Below are 20318 nucleotides of genomic sequence, written 5' to 3'. Positions count from 1 at the left end.
CGGTAACTGCAATTCTCCGAGGGGTGCCAAAAAAGCTCCACTAAAGAATTCTGAGAATCCTCACAACGTAAATGGCAAAATCCCAGGATACTTTGGGGGGGGGGGGAGTCGGGATGGTTAAGTCGCTCTGAAACTGCACTATTCTTGTAGTTCAGCATTTTGAATCAGGCAAGAAATCCCAAAAGCGGTCGGAAATGAATACCGGAACACATTCAACCTAAAGGAAAGTTCAGTCTGAATTCTTTTGAGACACATTAAATAAGCATGAACTTCCACGTATGTGTGTGAAAAATGCCTGATCTCCTCTGAATATGATAGCATTGTCCAGATTTTATGAATTTTTACCTTCTGCGCAACCTATTTTCAAATCTATTCTGAAGCCACAGTGGTGTCGCTTCTCTCTTTCAGATGTCATTCATTTATTCCAATCACTTCCCACATCTCTACTTTAGAAACCCCATGAAATCTTTTGATTGTGATCTCTGGGCACATACCCAGCTGCAATCAATTATTTCAATCACTCCCAGCTAAATTTTGCTCTCATATCCATCTGATAGATCTTGACGCAAACACTCTGTTATTCTTACATGTGCAGATCTCCCTTTGGCGTTCCACCCTTAACAATGAACATGATTGTGGAAAGATGAGCCAGCTACAAAAAAAGGTGGTATTTCACCCCTTCTGTGTCTTTGTCATTGTTCACCTTTGATTTGATTTTCTTCATAGGGTCCTTCCTTAAGATTCACCTGTCATGCAAAATTTGGGCAGCTGGCTTAAACATGGCATCAGCCGCTTGGATGTTGTTGTTGCTGTTGTCGTCATCAAATGACAGCTATTGATTGCTTGTAATGCAAACAAAAAAGGCACCATGGCTTGGCAGTTGCTTATATTGTGATAGTTGCTCAGAACACCTAAACTTCTAAAAGGTGTAAAATAAGAAGATGCTCTAAACGCCTCTTTTTAACAACAAGAGCAACAGCAACCAACAACAGCAACCAATTTCTGGATATGAGTTTATGAAATGCATGTACATTTTATACCTTAGCTTTTTATACATGCCTTTCTCCACACTTTCAGTATTGTCAAGGCATCTGTGCACTTGGAGATTGACATCAACATTGCATTTATCATTCCTTTAAAAAGTCCTTGGCAACTTTTGTCTGAATATAAAAACAAATGATAATTGCAGTTATAAAAATACATATTCCTCTCATCTATAATTGAGTAGGGGCACTGCTTTTTTCCTTAAAAAATGTTTAGGGGTACTCTCATTTTGACTCAAGACAATCACCGTTTTATAGTTCAAATCGGGGGAAATAAATACAGTAAATGAACAAAAGTACAAAGATTCACAAAATGATTAGTATATGCGTAACCCTGCGTACCCCCCAGAAAAAAAGCACTCACTAGGGGAATCACTGAACAGAAGACTCCTGTTAGTGGGTGAAGTATCTTTCAAACTTTTGAGTAGTGTGTATCAGTACCTTAAAGGAAGAAGGCATGTTTAGTTCTGGCTTAAAGGGCAGGATTTGCAGGAAGGAGTAATCATGTTGGGGTCTGCTTCCTAAGCACATTCCCTGCAGAAGCCTGCCTGCTCTCCTACTTCCCACCCAATGTTCCACTCCTTTACAGCCTCAGATTGCTCTGGGCAGCCTGGGTGAACCTGAGCTCTCTCTACCCAACTCGGGTGAACCACCCAATTTGGTTTGATTCTGTTTAGGCTATAAGGCAGGGCTAGGCAACTTAAGGTCCATGGGCCACAACGGGCCCACGGAGGTTGTTTAACCGGCCCACAAGCTGCCCCCGAACCGAGCCACCCACTGGGCGAGTCCCCACATGCTATGCTAAACCGGCCCAGCGCGATGCAGGGACTTGCTTCCATGGTGCTGGAAATCACGTCTGCCCATGCTCAGACACTGGAAATCGCATCTGCGCAGACACCAGAAATCGCACGTGCGCAATCAGGCCCACGGAGAGATCTCCGTTGGAGTGAACCGTCCCAGGCGAGGTAAACCTTGCCGACCTATAAGGGAATCAGAACTACAGCCCTGATCTGTACGAAGCATGTGGACAGAGCCAATGAACATTATTCAGTTAAGATTTGCTCAGAATATAGTCATTACCTTTAATCAACATACCTAAGTTAGGTACATTAATTTCAGTAGGTCTACTTGGAGGAAAGCTAAGCAGAATACCACCCAATGGTACTAGTCTCTTTCACCTGTTGAAACCATAAGGTGAAATTTGGTGTGACACTTTTCCAATCATTCTGTCTGTGAAATCATTACTGATGGATGGGTGGAATGATCACCCCACCAACCTAGGGATTATTATTATTTTTTTTTATAACATATTTATTAGAGTTTAAACATTACAGAGAAAAAAAAGAAAAGAGAAACGAAAAAGGAATACAAGCAATAAACAATTACAAAAACTCAGAAACAAAAATAAATACAATAATACAAAACATCAACAATACAAAAAAGCAAAAAACAAAAAACAAAAACATTTAAGAAACCCGAAAAAGAACAAACAAAAATAAAGAGAACCCCGTATTTTCATATCCGTATCTTTCATTTGCTTATTTTGTCGACTTCCACACACCTCCTTTTTTGTATTCTAGTTCAATTAATTATTCCAGCAAGTTCTTTCCCTCTTTCTCAAATTTAGTTCCATAATTTATCTTAACTCATTTTAGCCTTAAATTTACCCCTTTACCCAATGTCAATCTATTCATACTTAATTCTTTATAGTATTTCTACTAAAGTCATGTAGCTTCTTTCCAGCATCCTTCTAACATGCATTAATTTTAGAATATTTCTGTAAATATACTTTAAATTTTTCCCAATCTTCTTCCACCGACTCTTCTCCCTGGTCTCGGATTCTGCCAGTCATTTCCGCCAATTCCATGTAATCCATCAGCTTCATCTGCCATTCTTCCCTGGTAGGTAGGTCTTGTGTCTTCCAATACTTGGCGATGAGTATTCTTGCTGCTGTTGTGGCATACATGAAAAAAAAACTCTGTCCTTCTTTGGCACCACAACCTAGGGATTATTTTTAACTCTCCAAGCCAGTTTTTGTGGAGGCAAGGGGAAGAAAGGGGGGAAGCCCTATCGTGCTAGTAGAAGTCCTTGCTTGGGGCTTCTGTTGATGGGACTGGTTAGGTGAATTCCACCCTAGTTTTGTTTTGTTTTTTATAAGATATTTATTAAGATTTTCAAAATATTACAAAATAAAAAAAGAAAAAAGAAAAATACAAAATAAAAGTAATTAAAAACAACTCAGTCTTTCCATTACTTATTTTTCATTAGCTTGTTTCCCGGAGCTCCTCACGCCTCCCTTTTTTGTATTCCAATTCAGTTTGTTGGTTCAGCGAATCCTTCCCCTCTTTGTTTATCCTAATCTTTAATCTTAAAATATTGTAACATTAAATCTTTCCCTATTAGTAATCCATTTTTCATATTCCCTTATAGTATTGCAGCTAAAACCACTTAGTTTCTATCCAACATCATTCTAACATTCATTAATTTTACAATATTTCTGTAAATAGTCTTTAAATATTTTACAATATTTCTGTAAATAGTCTGAGAATTTCTTCCAGTCTTCTTTCACCGACTCTTCTCCCTGGTCTCAGATTCTGCCAGTCATTTCCGCCAGTTCCATATAGTCAATCACCTTCATCTGCCATTCTTCCAGAGTGGGTAGATCTTGTGTCTTCCAATACTTTGTAATGAGTATTCTTGCTGCTGTTGTGGCATACATAAAAAAAGTTCTATCCTTCTTTGGCACCAATTGGCCGACTATGCCCAGGAGAAAGGCCTCTGGTTTCTTCAAGAAAGTATATTTAAATACTTTTTTCAATTCATTATAGATCATCTCCCAGAAAGCCTTAATCCTTGGGCATGTCCACCAAAGGTGGAAGAATGTACCTTCCGTTTCTTTACATTTCCAACATTTGTTATCGGGCAAATGATAGATTTTTGCAAGCTTGACTGGGGTCATGTACCACCTGTATACCATTTTCATAATATTCTCTCTTAAGGCATTACATGCCGTAAACTTCATACCTGTGGTCCATAACTGTTCCCAGTCATCCATCATTATATTATGTCCAACATCTTGTGCCCATTTAATCATAACAGATTTCACCGTTTCATCCTGAGTATTCCATTTCAACAGCAGGTTGTACATCCTTGACAAAATCTTAGTTTTGGGTTCTAACAGTTCTGTTTCTAATTTTGATTTTTCCACCTGGAAACCAATTTTCTTGTCCGAATTATATGCCTCCATTATCTGATAATAATGAAGCCAATCTCGCACTTTATTTTTTAGTTTCTCAAAACTCTGCAATTTCAGTCTATCTCCCTCTTGTTCCAGAATTTCCCAATATTTCGGCCATTTGGCCTCCATATTGAGCTTTTTCTGTGCTTTGGCTTCCATCGGTGACAGCCACCTTGGGGTTGAATTCCACCCTAGTTTTGTGTGAAAGTTGTCTATTGAGTGCTGCTCTAATGTGTCAAGTCCTGTGGTCATTGTAGGGACATCACATTGCAATGGCTAATTAGCTGTGATTAGCACTGATTTCAAATATTCAGAAAACATCCCAAAGACATTGTGCATTTATAGATATTTACTTTGTTGCCGTGAAAGCAAAAGAAGAGGCAAAGCCTCAAAAAGGTACTGCAAAATGAAACTTCATCAAACCACCACATTTGCAACCAACTTCAGGGACAGAAGATTGACAGGAGAGTCAGATGACAAGCAAGCTCTCATCAATCAAAATACACTGAGCATTTTCTGGTTTAAAAGGACCATCTTTATTTGAAACTGTTTCATTCTGCAGCATCATTTTGAGGATTCTTCCAGACAATGTGTTTACTGATTGTTTATTCTGATTTGCTTGCACCAAACTTACTTAGAGGTTAGATTATAGCCGGTCTTCACGGAGAATTTTTTCTGATCTTCGAGAGGTTAGACAAAGATGGGCATTCATTCTGACTTGCTTTTGGGGTGTCTATGCATCTTCGCTTTAATCTTTCATTCATTCCACAGTTTTCTAACCACAAAACGTCTATTTTCTTTTCTAAAGTGGATTTTTTTGTGCTTGGGTGATAGAGCAACTTTAATTGAGCAAACCTAAATTTTATTATATATGCCTGAATCCCTCACACAAAATACCCACAGTATGGAGGAACCTGGAGACTTTGGCACCTCTATTGCTTCCTTTGTTGTTGTGTTTTTGTGCTGCCCCTTCTTCCTTCTTTGATTCCAAAAACAACATTTTTGCATTTTTAGCGCAGAGTGGTATGGCAAGAAAAACCATAGGTGCCTAATTTGTGAGCATCTTTCAAATTTTTGTTTGAGGAACTACCAGGAGAAGAATAGACCAAGCACAGCTATGTTTCAAAATATGACTATGAAACACTGTGAAAACATCCCTATACTAAGGCCTTGTTGTTATCTGTCAGAGTTGATAGAGAGTGTCAGATTCTCACAGGAAACTGGCTGGTTATTTGCCCCTTGTAATAAATGTTTGATTTTTGAGGAAAACCTTTGTGTGCCTTTTTTGGAAGCCTCTTCAGATAAATCAAGAAATGGTTTGCTGGATGGCTGTGTTTTTGTTTCAGACAGATCCCTAACTGAAATAATTTTCCTCTTTCGGATTGCACAAAATATTTTTCATCTCCCTTGTTATGAGAGGACAGTTTCTTGCATCTAACCAATAGCTGTTAGGCAGGCTGATGATGAATCCCTCATGGCTTGCCAATGTTACTGGTGTTTACTCTTTTTAACTGCTTTGTTTCTTGTGTTTTTGACATATCATCTGGACACATGCCTGACAGCTTTTCCTTGTGTAACTCTAGTGAATTATATATAGCACCACCTTATCTGAAGATATAAAACTTCTCTGTTCCCCAAAATACTTCTTTAAAAAATCAAGGTTACTAACATCTGTCATCTGAAGCTCGATAATTTATGGCACACCAGTCTCATATATCATTTGTCTTAGAAGAATTACTTATTTTCTCCTCATTTGGCCTCCTTACTCTTGGAATTTATCTTTCACTCTCCCTGCAGCTATATTATAATAACTTTTCTTCGTTTTCCAAGATCCACAGGTTGCTGTGTAGCTCAATGATATATAACGTAACATTTTGTGTTTATTAGTGAACACTCATCAAATATTGGGAATATGTGCCACACCCGCTTCACCTTTTTATTCCTTACTCCATTTCCCCCCAGCAGCAAACATTGTTCTCTGAGTATGAAGAAAATGCAATTCCTCCACAACAGATGAGTAAAGACATTCAGGTTCCCTGCAACAACACACAAGTTTGGATCCAGACTTTGCCTTCCATCAGTGGAAATGCTCCTTTGGCCTTGTGAATGAATCCGAATGGAAGAGTAGAAAGAGAGGAGGCTTTGCTAAGTTCCCTTTCTCCTGCAACCCTCAACCTTGCAGAACAGTGTGGGCATTGGAGCTGCGGACCAAAGGGCAGGGTGAAGTGGCAAAAGTTGCTTCTCCTACCTTGATCAGTTGGAGCAGTCCCCAAATGGATCTTCACTTGGGGCAATGCTTGGGAACAAAGCCTGGATACAAAGTGTTTGGTTGGATTCAGATTAACTGCATGTCTTGTCACAAGTAGGCCATGCTGAGTTCAAGTTGACTTGTGGTTCGAGGACCCGACCCCCGCGAAGTAAAATGAAGACACAAGGACACGTGATATAAGGTTGATGGGCTAGAAAAGGCCACAACTTTATTGATTACAGCAATGAAAAGGTATTGGCTTAGGCATTGGATCGAAACAAGTGGGTTTATTCACCAGTAGGTGGAGCCTGTTGATGCTAATCCAACTATAGGCTCACCCCTGCTGTCACCGAGGGTCGTGCCATGGCCTCCCGCCAAGCAGGCATCGGACGGAATACACGACCCCCAGATTCCTTTAACGGAATACCCCTAAAAATTGAAGGACTCACGAGGGGACGACGATGAGGAATGAGGCCAGGGAGAGGCTGGCGCTGCAGCAAAAGGCTGCTGAACACGCCCCCTCCGCGGCACCTGATTGGATGGCCACCGGGGGAGCGTGAGCATCAGCCAGGTAAGCTGGAGGCAGGGGGCCACGCCCCCTGCTGGGCGGTGCTTGGGCTCCCGCCCACAACCACTCCCCTCTCTTTCAGGGAGGAGAGTCTTTACTTGCCCCTAGGTAAGTTTGTATAGGGCTACAGTCTTAGGATGGTATCCAATTAACATTTCCCATCCGTTCAAAGATTTCCACTTGCACAACAAAACACCCATTTCTTCTCCCTCCTCCCAGTGTTTTACAGGTTCTCCTAACTTCCTTGAAGCAGATTTGAGGAGGATGCAGAGGAAGTATGATTGAAGGAGATGAGAGAAAGTTCTACTGCACAAGCATAAAAACTTGCACCTTTTAGTTAGATTCCACCATTAGTTAGTTGAACAGAGATCCCACTGGCATCAACGGCTTATTTCAATAGAAGTTAAATAATATAACTAAGCTACTCTGGATCCAGAAACCCACTGTTGCCTCCATTGTCTAGAACCCTCCATCTCCACACTGGCTGAACTTTTTAGTCTTCCTCACAATGACTAGAAGGAATTCTGACCTAGGGGGCAAACCACTTTACACCCATGGAAGCTGTACTTCCATTGCTGTGCACCTCAAAAATCTTCCTCCCCCAACTTTCATTTTGAAAAAGACTTGTAAATTCCAAAAGTTTCATTTGCGTGGACAGGCGGAGTCCCCAGATCCTGCACGGTCCCCCCGTCATGTGGAATAACGACTCAAGACAACGTGCTATGGGATTAAGCTCTGGAGCCAAGTGAGGATTCCTAGGTAAGATCCTCCCTCTATTGTGTGGGCAGGTAATCCCTCCCCTACCTGGCCTGGTCTCCTTGGCAACGCTTCCCCCAGGTGGGATTGGACAACTGACTGAGGTAGGCGGAGACCTCCAGGTATCCCACCTGAGGGAAGGCAAAGCCAAGCCTATGCTGTTGGAGCCGCTCCAGATCTAGCGGCTGCACGCGTCCACGCAAAGGGCGCCCCCCATTTTAAGCGGGGAGCGGTCATTCCCACATACTTTCCTTTCTTGACATGATGTTAAGTTTGGTCACATGCCTATCCATCCAGCTTGCTGAATTTCAGCAGCATCCTGCCATTTGTTTGCTATTTTGACCCTTCTTCCTCTGGGTTTCACTGTTGGGTGCTTCCACACAGCAATTTATTGTGGGCTTGGTCCTGTTCTTGCCTGCACGTTGTGTGCAACATCCACATGGCATTGTTCAATGCATTCACATTACAGTGGTACCTTGGGTTACAGACGCTTCAGGTTACAGACTCCACTAACCCATAAATAGTACCTCGAGTTAAGAACTTTGCTTCAGGATGAGAACAGAAATCATGCAGTGGTGTGGCAGTGGCAGTGGGAGGCCCCATTAGCTAAAGTGGTACCCCAGGTTAAGAACAGTTTCAGGTTAAGAATGGATCTCCAGAACAAATTTCTTAACCCGAGGTACCACTGTACAAGAAAGGAGATTTCAAGTAAACATTAGGAAAAACATTCTGATAGCAAGAGCTGTTTGACAATGGAACAGACTTCCTCAGAAGGTGATGGACTCTCCCTCATTGGAGGCTTTTAAACAGAAGTTGGATAGTCATCTGTCAGGGATTCTTTAGCTGTGTTTCTGCATTGCGGAGGATTCCACTAGATGACCGTTGGGGTCCCTTCCAACTCTGCAATTCTGTGACTGTATGAACATCTGGAGGACCAGAGTTCCGCCACATCTGGATTGGGGGATGAAACCCTGCAACAGACCTGTGTTTTCAGAGACATACGAAGAAGCCATATAGAATACGATTAAACTAACCTGCTGCATCAGAAATACCTGTATGGAGCCTGAACGGACAGTTGAGGTTAAACAGATGACCCAATAGGAAACTCAGCTGGGCTTGCATGACACTTGACATGAACTACATCCTTCCTAATGACAGGCAGGAGTAGTAAATGAATACTGTGAATACTGTGTTCATATTTGTATTTAGGCTTAACACATGAAGGATGCAGAGCAGGGAATGGGATTTCAATTCACCTCCGCATGTTTGGCAGGACAGATTAACACTGCAGCAACATCTCATGCCTGGAGAATGCAAGATATGAATGAATTTGCAATTTCTTTGCTATGCCTGCCCAGTCATCCCCTTTGTGAAAATAAAAGCGCTTAGCATAACCAAATGCATTCATCCACCACCAATGCAATGCTTGGGAAGGTTTAGAAACATGTTTCAATTCATGAGAAGATTACATAATGCTACTCTAAGTGTTTTGGTTTCCTTACATGGCTCCTTACCTACATAAGAGAACATGGGAATATAACATAAGAATATAAGAAGAATCCGTTGGTAGTATAGTATACCAGTGTACTAATAAAAAGGCTTCTTTACACACAATATACAGACACAAAGGCAGCCCTTGGTACTAGCTGTGGATCCAAAATAAATTTATCTCTAAGATGATGAGATCAGCTGAATGTTTACTTAAGCTGACTTGATTATCATGGTTCATGTAATGAAAAGTTATATATATATATATATATATATATATATATATATATATATATATATATTTGCTTTCGTAGATTTTCACGGGTACAGGAATGCAAAACCTGCATATATATATATATATATATATATATTGCAAACACTTTCAACATAATTCTATTTAATTTGCCTGACTGGTAATCACTCCTCAGGAGACATTCCAGAACAAAACCATGGCAACAAATTGTGGTTTAGTATCCCCCTGCCGTAAAGTTTGCCCTAAATACCAATAACTACATGAATGCAGATACAGAAGCTGCAGACATCTAACCCAGAGTATAGATCTAATGAATGTATCACGACAAAGCCAAATTTGTGCTGTTCCTGTGCAAAATTGTGGCAGACAGTATTAACTACAGTGGTACCTTGGTTCTCAAATGCCTTGGTATGCAAACAACTTGGAACCCAAACACTGCAAACACGGAAGTAAGTATTCCAGGTTGCGAACTTTTTTTGGAAACCGAACGTGCTCCGTTTTGAGTGCTGCACTTCCAATTTGAGTGTTATGTTGAGGTCCTTCTGTTTTTGCTATTTATTTTGCATTTTTGTTTTTGCAGCTCTTTTTGTTTTGTTTTCGTGATTGTGAGGAACTCAGTTCAGCTACAGATTGATTGATTGATTGATTGATTGATTCATTGATTGTGTATTGTTTATTGCTTTCATTTTATGGATCAGTGGTCTAATTGGATCATAAAATTCATGGTAAATTGCTGTTTTAGGGGTTGTGGAACGGATTAATCCATTTTGCATTACTTTCTATGGGGAAGCACGCCTTGGTTTTGGAATGCTTTGGTTTTGGAACAGACTTCCTGAACGGATTAAGTTTGGGAACCAAGGTACCACTGTATTCAGAACTGAAAGGAAGCACATCCAGCTCCATCCATTAGCCAATGGACTAAGGTCCACTGAGAAACTGTGTCCCCTGCCTCCAACGTAGGGACGAGGGATAATTTCATTAGGTGAACCTACGTAATTCGCATTTCCTGAACCAATGAATGAACTACAAGTCAGCTTTCCTTTGAAATCCACCCTTCTCGAATTTTGTAATGTAATCTCCAACCACAATGTAAATAGCTATATTACGTGGGAGTTGCTTGCTTGCTGCCCACGTTAGGTACAACTGCATACCTAAATGAAACTGAAATTGACATATTTCTCCACACCTACTCCAAGGAAGAATAACATAGAATTGTAGAGTTGGAAGGGATCCCAAGGGTCATCTAATCCACTCCCCCTGCAATGCGAGAATCTCAGCTAAAGCATCCATGACAGGGATGTCAAGGGGAAGACCAGCCTGACTCCCTCTGTCAGCTACAGAAGGTGGAGGCTGCTGTCTCCCACCAAGCCAAAAATAAACCTGCTAGGACAGCAGAAGGGAGAGGCACACACCATAGCCCCACTGATGTGGAAATGAGAATTGAATGTATTATTGGGGAAATGGGAAACAGAGAAACCAGAATTGACCTGCTCACCCACCCATCCCTAGCAGGCTGTGGTCCAGTGCTGCAGTAGAGAGAGAGAGAGAGAGGGGGGGGGGAGCCATCTGGAACCAGCACAGACACTAGCTCTTGATTGGCTGAGCAACGTCAAGCAGTTCTTACTTTCTCTCCTTCCAAGGAGTGGAGATAAAATAACTCAAACATGAGTCAGGTTGTGGGAAGTGTCATCCTGATAGATTCTTCTTTGTTCCTTTAATCCATACACAAGCGTAGCCCAATCCTAAAGGCACTATCCATCCTCCCAACACATTTATCCTATTGGGAACATTTAGTGGACTATTAGTGGTGAATTTCAGACTACATATTTGTCTTTAAAATTCTTCCTTCTTGGGCTAGAACATTCATTTCCCCCATACACTATTATTTTTGGTTCTTGGTGGCGCCTTTTCATTAAGTTATGTACTGGAAATGTGAAGGGAAATTTCTTTATGGCCTGCAAGACTTTAAAAAGAAAAGAAAGAAAAGAAAGCCAAATGAACTAGAAGAATAACAGTTTTGGTGGCAGACGAAAGAACATCCTAGAGTTTTGCAAGAGACCTAATAAATCTCGGCAATGGCTTTGTAGCGTGTTTCCTAGAAGAGGCTGCTTTTAAGAACGGAACTGCTCTATGGGAATGGGAAAGGGGGGGGTATTTTAAAGGCTTTGAATACATTTCCTAATTATCTTTCCCTAATGTTACATACAAAACACTTATTTTTTTGCATCAGCCAGTGCTTTTTTGCAGGGGGTACTGAAGATACTGGACTATAAAGAAGGCTGAACGCTGAAGAATTGATGCTTTTGAATTATGGTGCTGGAGGAGACTCTTGAGAGTCCCGTGGACTGCAAGAAGAACAAACCTATCCATTCTGAAGGAAATGAGCCCTGAGTGCTCACTGGAAGGACAGATCCTGAAGCTGAGGCTCCAATACTTTGGCCACCTCATGAGAAGAGAAGACTCCCTGGAAAAGACCCTGATGTTGGGAAAGATGGAGGGCACAAGGAGAAGGGGACGACAGAGGACGAGATGGTTGGATAGTGTTCTCGAAGCTACCAGCATGAGTCTGACCAAACTGTGGGAGGCAGTGGAAGACAGAAGTGCCTGGTGTGCTCTGGTCCATGGGATCACGAAGAGTCGGACACGACTAAACGACTAAACAACAACTGAAGAGTATGCAGTACCAGAACCTCTTTTGGTTGTTGTTAAAAAGTGTGGCACTCAGTATAACAACTTTGTAGTATAACAACCTATTTTTCTAGAAAAAGAAGCACTGCTGGTTACAAAAGTCCTTGGCGGTGAGAGAATTTGGAAGGCAACAGTAAACAGTGCAAAATTAACTGGGCTGTTGACTAGAGGAAAATAAAACCTTTGCTCCTTTACCTCAGTTGCCTTTATATTTTAAATATTTTGAAGAAAACTCTGTAACCTCTGTAAACCACTGTAACCTTCTGGTGATACAGAAGGCTGGTGCTTTGTTTGATTCTACTTAACATTTGTCATTGCTGCCCCATCAGCCTGCTTTTAAATCGATCTTGGAAATGGAGAGAGACATAAACAGAGTCGTGGTATTCAGTAGTGGTTTATTGGCCAATGCTCATTTCCTCTTCAGCAGACACACTGCAGCCTCTATCAACCCATTTGAAATTATAATTAATGGTGTGTGTGTGTGTGTGTGTGTGTGTATAGTGATGCTAGATACTGCCTTGTACCTATGGTTTTTCTTGCCATACCAGTCTCTGTCAAAAATGCAAAAATGTTGTTTTTTGGAATCAAAGAAGGGAAAGGGGGCAGCCACTTTAAAAAAATAAATGTTTGCCAATCTTCTTCTTCTTTGGCGATCACTCGTAGCCAAGCAAGATTGTCTTCCATAAACACGGTTTTAACAATGAGTCCGTAGGTGACTGTGGAGGCCAATTCTGGATCCACACGTCCTTCCACAGTGGGGACATTGGTTTCTGGGTGGGAGTTGATCATGGTGTGGATTTGCCAAGCGTGCCTTCCTCTTAGCACATCTCTCCCTTGTGTCCTGAGTTCGAGTGTCTTCAAAGCCCATGACACCTTTGGTAAAGGCTGTTCTCCAACTGGAGCGCTTGCAGGCCAGTGTTTCCCAGTTGTCAGTGTTTATACTACATTTTTTTTAGATTTGCCAATAGTAAATGTGGGGAGGGAACAAAGCCTCATTTCCCCCAAAGTGGCCTTGAGACTCAGCCTTGCAACCAAATTGGGCAGCTTCTGAAACACTTTGGAACGAAGTGGGCCACTCTCTGAAGCAGCAATTTGGAGTTTGAACCACATCTTGCAATTGGTGCACATCTCTAATTTTAGCTATGTTCCTGGAATAAATCTATTTATTATATGAGAATGTGTGGTATACTAATTATACTTAGCCAAGGGAAACCCAGTTTCACGTTCCCACTCATCCATGAAGGTCACTTAGGCCTTGCCCTCCCTCCGTCCCTCTCTCTGACTAACTTACCTCATAGGGTTGTTGTGGGAATGATATGTTGTGGTAACCTCCCTGGGGGAACAACACACAACAAAAACATAATAATCAATAAAAAATATAGAAGCAGAAAGATGGCATCCCTGCATCCTTTTCATTTCTTTTTCACGTGGGGTCTGCAAAACCATCTCTACCGCTTCCCAGTTAAAAGCTTTGAAGAAAGATCATGAATAAGAAATGCAGCCCCTTTTTCCCGTGAAATCAAATGAATTCTTCTACATAGATAATGCAGTTTCTCGCCTTTTCTTATATTTCATTTTCTTCTAATGCAAAGGTGCTGCGACTGTCTTTCTTCATGGAAGCCAGAGCGGGACAGGGTCAACTTCCCCATTGCCCTGAGTGCGCAGAATCATTCCTCATACCGAATCCTTGATAGTATTGCCTTGTTGCATTTGAAATGACACAGATGATTGATAAGTTTTTCTCCCAAAGCCTGCCCCATTGCTTTTCAGTCCTCCCAATAAAAAGCTTTATTCTGATTCTCAGCCCAAATTCTGATTTTCCTCTGTCTGTTTCTTCCATCCACAGATGATTATGCCAAATGCAGATATTTCCAGAGGCTTGTACTTATTTATATATATTACTCAGATTGCAGCTATCATATTCACTTAAGAATCACCTTTCATTTAAGTATCAAGGCAACCTCCAATCATTTAATAAACACACATTATAAAGAAGCTTGAAAACATTTTTAAAAATACCTGAAGATTGCTTTTGAAACCATACAGATAAATTTCTGAGGAAGCAGGACCTGAAATTTTAAAAAATCAAAACTGCACGAAAGGAGTATGTGGATAGGTCAGGGTATTCAGGAAGGAAACCCTGATCACACACTGAACATTTCATTAAATATCCCAGTAGAGATCCTTGATGAATTACATATTTGAGAATCTCACATGAACTGATTTTTCGGGCTTATGTGCAGATCAAAACTGAACTATACGGGATTCCACACATCTCTAATTATTGTAACACAGTTTTTGGCACTTTAAATATGGATTTAAATGCAAATCTGCGTGTAGATTTATGTACGTATGTTTTTTTTAAAAAAATGCACAGCTCTGTGCAGTGGGATGGAAGAAGTTTGTGAATGAACAGGTGTGAAACTATCATGCCTTGGAAAGTGATCGATTCTTTCCTTCCTAATCCCAAGGCTATGTAAAAAGTCATTAATACAGCCACATTATGCCAGGTGGTTTTCCTTGCTTGTTTTCAAAGCAATTGAGGTTTTCTGAGCAGTATTTCTTTCTTGGATTTGCTCCTTATAAATTCCTATTTAAGAGGCTGTTCCCACTTTAATTAGAAACAACCTTTGGCCAGCACCCATTAAAAGTTGATTTATTCATTCATTTGCCCATTTTTTTTAAAAAAAAAATGTATTTCCACCTTATAGCTGGCATTCAAGACAAATTAACAAATAATCGTTTTTAAAAAAAAAAACAAACACCATTGGTGCAAGAAAAGAACATGGCACAGAAGTCAACGCAGAATGCTCTGTCTCTCTAGCATAGAAATGAGGTGGAGTGTTGCTGCAAGAAGGACAGAGCTCTCTATCTCTCCTCTGCTAAGCCTCCCAGCAAGATGTCTAGCAACTTTGGGAGGTTCATTTACAAGATCACTATTCGAGATCACTGTATTTGAGGGATTAAAGAAAGGTGTCAAATGTATGTATTGAGATCCTATGCCCTTTTACAACGTGGTGTGTTGTTGTTTTTTAGGGGGGTGTTATTGCTTTTGAACTATGGTGCTGGAGGAGACTCTTGAGAGTCCCATGGACTGCAAGAAGATCAAACCTATCCATTCTTAAGGAAAGTAGCCCTTTCACGAAATTAAAAGACACCTGCTTCTTGGGAGAAAAGTGATGACAAACCTAGACAGCATCTTAAAAAGCAGAGACACCACCTTGCCGACAAAGGTTGGTATAGTTAAAGCTGTGGTTTTTCCAGTAGAGATGTATGGAAGTGAGAGCTGGACCATAAAGAAGGCTGATTGGCAAAGAATTGATGCTTTTGAATTATGGTGCTGGAGGAGACTCTTGAGAGTCCCATGGACTGCAAGAAGATCAAACCTATCCATTCTGAAGGAAAGTAGCCCTGAGTGCTCACTGGAAGGACAGATCCTGAAGCTGAGGCTCCAGTACTTCGGCCACCTCATGAGAAGAGAAGACTCCCTGGAAAAGACCCTGATGTTGGGAAAGATTGAGGGCACAAGGAGAAGGGAACAACAGAGGATGAGATGGTTGGACAGTGTTCTCGAAGCTACTAACATGAGTCTGACCAAACTGCGGGAGGCAGTGGAAGACAGGAGTGTCTGGCGTGCTCTGGTCCATGGGGTCACGAAGAGCCAGACATGACTAAATGACTAAACAACAACAATTGGGTTGTTTTAATTTTGATTGTGTATTTTGTGGTTTTATATTTTGATTTTATTCTGCGAACCACACTGAGACCTCTGGGTATAGGGCAGTATATAAATTCAATGAATGAATGAATGAATGAATCAATCAATCAATCAATCAATCAATCAAAATTGTTAGCCCTGGAACACTGCAAGGGACATCTGATTGTGTCTATCAGCCAGTGGAATGGACTTCGTTCTGCAATGGGACTTCTTCCTCTCCTTCTCCCTTCAGTTCCTATCACTGCCCGCCCCCCAAATATTGTCCAGAGATTGGAAGTTATCACATCATGTTGGATTTCACTCTGTTCTTTGCCAATAACAATAAGAGACAATGAATTATTTTAAAGGAAAGCCTGCTCAACTGCATGAATGAGTTGGTCCAATAAACCAATAAGAGTCTCTACACTTCAGAAAAGAAGCAGTCTTCTTCAGCAAACTATCCACTTTTCAAATCTGCCAAACCCCAGAAACAAAGTGTGCACGGTTTTATTTGAAAATATAAAGTTTGTGATGAGCTGAAAATATCAAGCTTGATATCTTATATTCACATGTTTTACTTGCTTCTAATAAGGACCTTAACTCTAAAGGCTTGAGTGAGTTACAAATAACCAAATACATGCAAATATTGTTAAAAGATCCAGCTAGGATATGTAGAATTCTATGCCTGTCTCTCCAATTATTCATATATGCCTACTTCTTTTTCTGTTTTGAAAGACTATGTGAGAGGTAAAAACATGATTCACCATAGTGCCAAGTGACAATGGCGTAGCTACTGAAATTAACTGGGAGTGATTCAGTGTCTACAAAGCATTCCCCCCAAAATATCTAGCCTTTACAATAAAAGCACTCTACTAAATCAGAATCAGCATACAATGGGTTGGGGAAGGGAAGCAAGAGACACCTTGAAAACAGAAAAAAATATTCATGTTTGTGTATGTGTATCATATTGTTGTGAGGTAGCCTGTTGTGAATGAGGTTGCAGGTGTGTGGTCAGTGGGTATTCATGGATCCAGCATTACCCATTGATGTCTATGTGGCCTTGGTGGCTGGGATTAGCTAATCCAAGTGGTTCACTAGCTACAACCGCTTTTGGATGGAGATGGCTTGGTCAATCTATTCCATCCTCAGGTAACCTCCAGACTGGATTATCACAAGACACTGTACATGGGGCTGCCCTTGAAGATGGTTCAGATGCTGCAACTGTGCCGAATGCTGTGCCGAATACAGGAGGCAGAATCCTGCCCAGTATTGCTGCAAGGATTCATATCACACCTGAAACACCTGGATTGGTGGCCTATTCATTTCTTTTCATCTTTATTTTTCCAATTTCTGAACACTCATTATAGATGAAACTTCTTCAAGGACCATTTTCCTAAATAATTGTACAGGATTTCGTTTGAACTAGTTATGACAATTTCTGTTGACAACCTCTTCAATAGAACAGATGTGAATGAAAGCTTAACCCTACGACATTCTGTAAATATATAATGCCATCTGTGAATTGTTTTTAAACTATTTCTTTACTTTTTTGCTGACGGTGACTTAAAATGGTTTTTCCTCCAAACATCCCCCCCCCCCAGTTTGCATTATCAATTTCACAGTGCAAATCCATTTCCCATATAGATTTTAATAACATTAGATCTTTCTGATCCCCATTCAAGGTGCTTATGTTAATGGATAAAGCTGTAAATAAATGACCTGGGCCCCAAATATGGGAGGAAGCAGATTCTCTTATATGCACCAGTTTGGTTTCCGAGATCAGCAAAAAAATAGCCTTATTGGCAGTGCTGCTTTCCCTCAGAAGTCCCAGGGCAGTGGCTCATGAGAGAGATTTTTCTCTATTGGTTCCAAAACTGTGGAACTCCTCCCCTCACATCAACACTTTGTATCTTTTGTCTGCTATTTAAGAAACACCTATCCATCCTGACCTTTGGAAGCAAAATATATATTTTTAGTTGCGTGTCAAGGCCCTGCACCCCCCCATTTGATGAATAAAACATGTGGACACCAGTATGGGCTAATCAAGGCCACAACCTTATGGGTTACAGAATGTGAGTAATATTGGCTTAGGCATTGGACCGAACCGACTATATCTGACTCCTGCCTGCCATACAGGTAGTCTCACAAGGGTTAAGGTTAACCACCTGTAGAGGGATCCCTGTTGATGTACATCAACTCGGAGCTCCCCTCAGGGTCACCGGAGAGGACGTGCCATGGCCCTAGCCTCTACCTGGGCTTCGGACAGGAACCACGACCCCCGGATTCCTTTAATGGAATACCCTTAAAGGGGAGGGGCAGGTGATGGCCACAACCTCCTCTCCCACCAACCAATCTTTTCCAATGCCTAACCGCCAAACCTTACATAGTTGTGATGATTTGCTACGAGGTAGGCAAAAACCAAGTGGCAGCAGCCAATCTGTCAGGTCCTGGCTGCCCGGCCACAATGCCACTCACCGGAAAAGGTGAGTGGACTTGTCCCAATGGGTTTTAGTCCTGTGAGTTTTTAAGAAAACATGGTCATACAGTGGTACCTCGGGTTACAAACACTTCGGGTTACAGACTCCGCTAACCTGGAAGTAGTACCTCGGGTTAAGAACTTTACTTCAGGATGAGAACAGAAATCGTGCGCTGGCGGCACAGCAGCAGTGGGAGGCCCCATTAGCTAAAGTGGTACCTCAGGTGAAGAACGGTTTCAGGTTAAGAACGGACCTCTGGAACGAATTAAGTTCGTAACCAGAGGTACCACTGTATACTGGTAGGATTCCCCTCATTTACTCTTCTCCAACATGACTGCACATATAATGGTATTCTTTTCACCAACCGTAGATAATGATGATCTCCTGTGAAGCACTTCTCGAAGTCTCATCCCTGGGCTTTTCATATGATTCTTACATTACTCGCATCAATATCTATGTGACTGTATGTATTCAACATGCACCGTTGACTCTCAGTGTGATAAATTCAATTACTACTCCCTGCTTAAGATGTCTGTCAATCCCAGGCTGCCATTTTGAACTGTTTGGTCCTGATTTTCTCTGAGTGAGGAAAATAGCAAGACTTCAACCACAATGGAAGGATATACATAAATATAGCTTGTACTCTGTTTTACATTGTTATTACACATGCCACTCAGAACAAAGCGTAGAACACAAATTGCTTTTGCCTTTCTAATACTGATGCTCAGGTTCCAACAGCCCCAGTTACAGCTTTTCTATTGTAAGCAGGAAGCAACCCTTAAGTACCTGTTTCAAGTGTAATTATTTGACTAGCTCCATAGGTAGAAGGTGAGAAATGTCTGTATCAAAACATGCCTGCAGTAATATAACCCAGTTAAAATAATTTTCCAATGTGCTGCTTGCTTGCTTGCTTTCAGTCCAAGATGGCTTTTCCAAGAACCATAAAATGTCCAAAAATTGGGCGGTGGGGGGAGGAGTAAGCGCATTGATTTCAGTGGGTCTACTCTGATTAACATAGGGTTTTTCATTTCTTTTCTTTTTAAAAATATTTTTATTAAGCAATTTCAACATAACAAATTATCAAACCATACGTTATTTCCCCCCTTCCCCCCTTCCATCCCCCCCACCAGGGACTTCCCTCAGCTCCTCTCTCTGATTTCTCTGCACATATTATTCTCTGCATGTTATAAAATTATACATATCATTGCCTTATCCATCTCTCATGTTATCAACCAATAAATTTGTGTATGTTTATTCAAAACCAGCCAAGGAGTCCAGTTCATTTTGTTGTCTTTTTAGATAATTTGTAAAAAGTTCCCATTCTTCCTTAATGTCACCGTTGTCCTTGTCCCGCAATTTGTATGTCAATTTAGGCAACTCTGCATAGCTCATCAATTTTTCTTGCCACCGTTCTTTCGTTGGGATTTCCTCACTCATACATCCTTGTGACATAGGGTTTTTATTTCCACTAGGTGAAATCCGAACAAGACAAAAACAATTAAAAAATGAAGTGAGGTACGTCAGTTCCATGAACTAAGTTCCATGAACTAGTCTAGCATCCTGTTCTCACAGTGGCCAACCAGAGCAGAGGCCAAAAATCTGGGGATTCCTGCCCACATGTCTTCCCTGATGGCATTCTCGGCCTCGGTCCAGTATACCTGAAGGAGTGTCTCTACCCCCATCGTTCTACCCGGACACTGAGGTCCAGCACCGAGGGCCTTCTGGCGGTTCCCTCACTGCGAGAAGCTAAGTTATAGGGAACCAGGCAGAGGGCCTTCTTGGTAGTGGCGCCCTCCCTGTGGAACGCCCTCCCACCAGATGTCAAAGAGAACAACAACTACCAGACTTTAGAAGATATCTGA

The sequence above is a fragment of the Podarcis liolepis genome, assembly GCF_965112155.1.
Source record: "Podarcis liolepis genome assembly, chromosome: 11".
NCBI lineage: Eukaryota > Metazoa > Chordata > Lepidosauria > Squamata > Lacertidae > Podarcis > Podarcis liolepis.
This window is presented reverse-complemented; position numbering follows the sequence as displayed.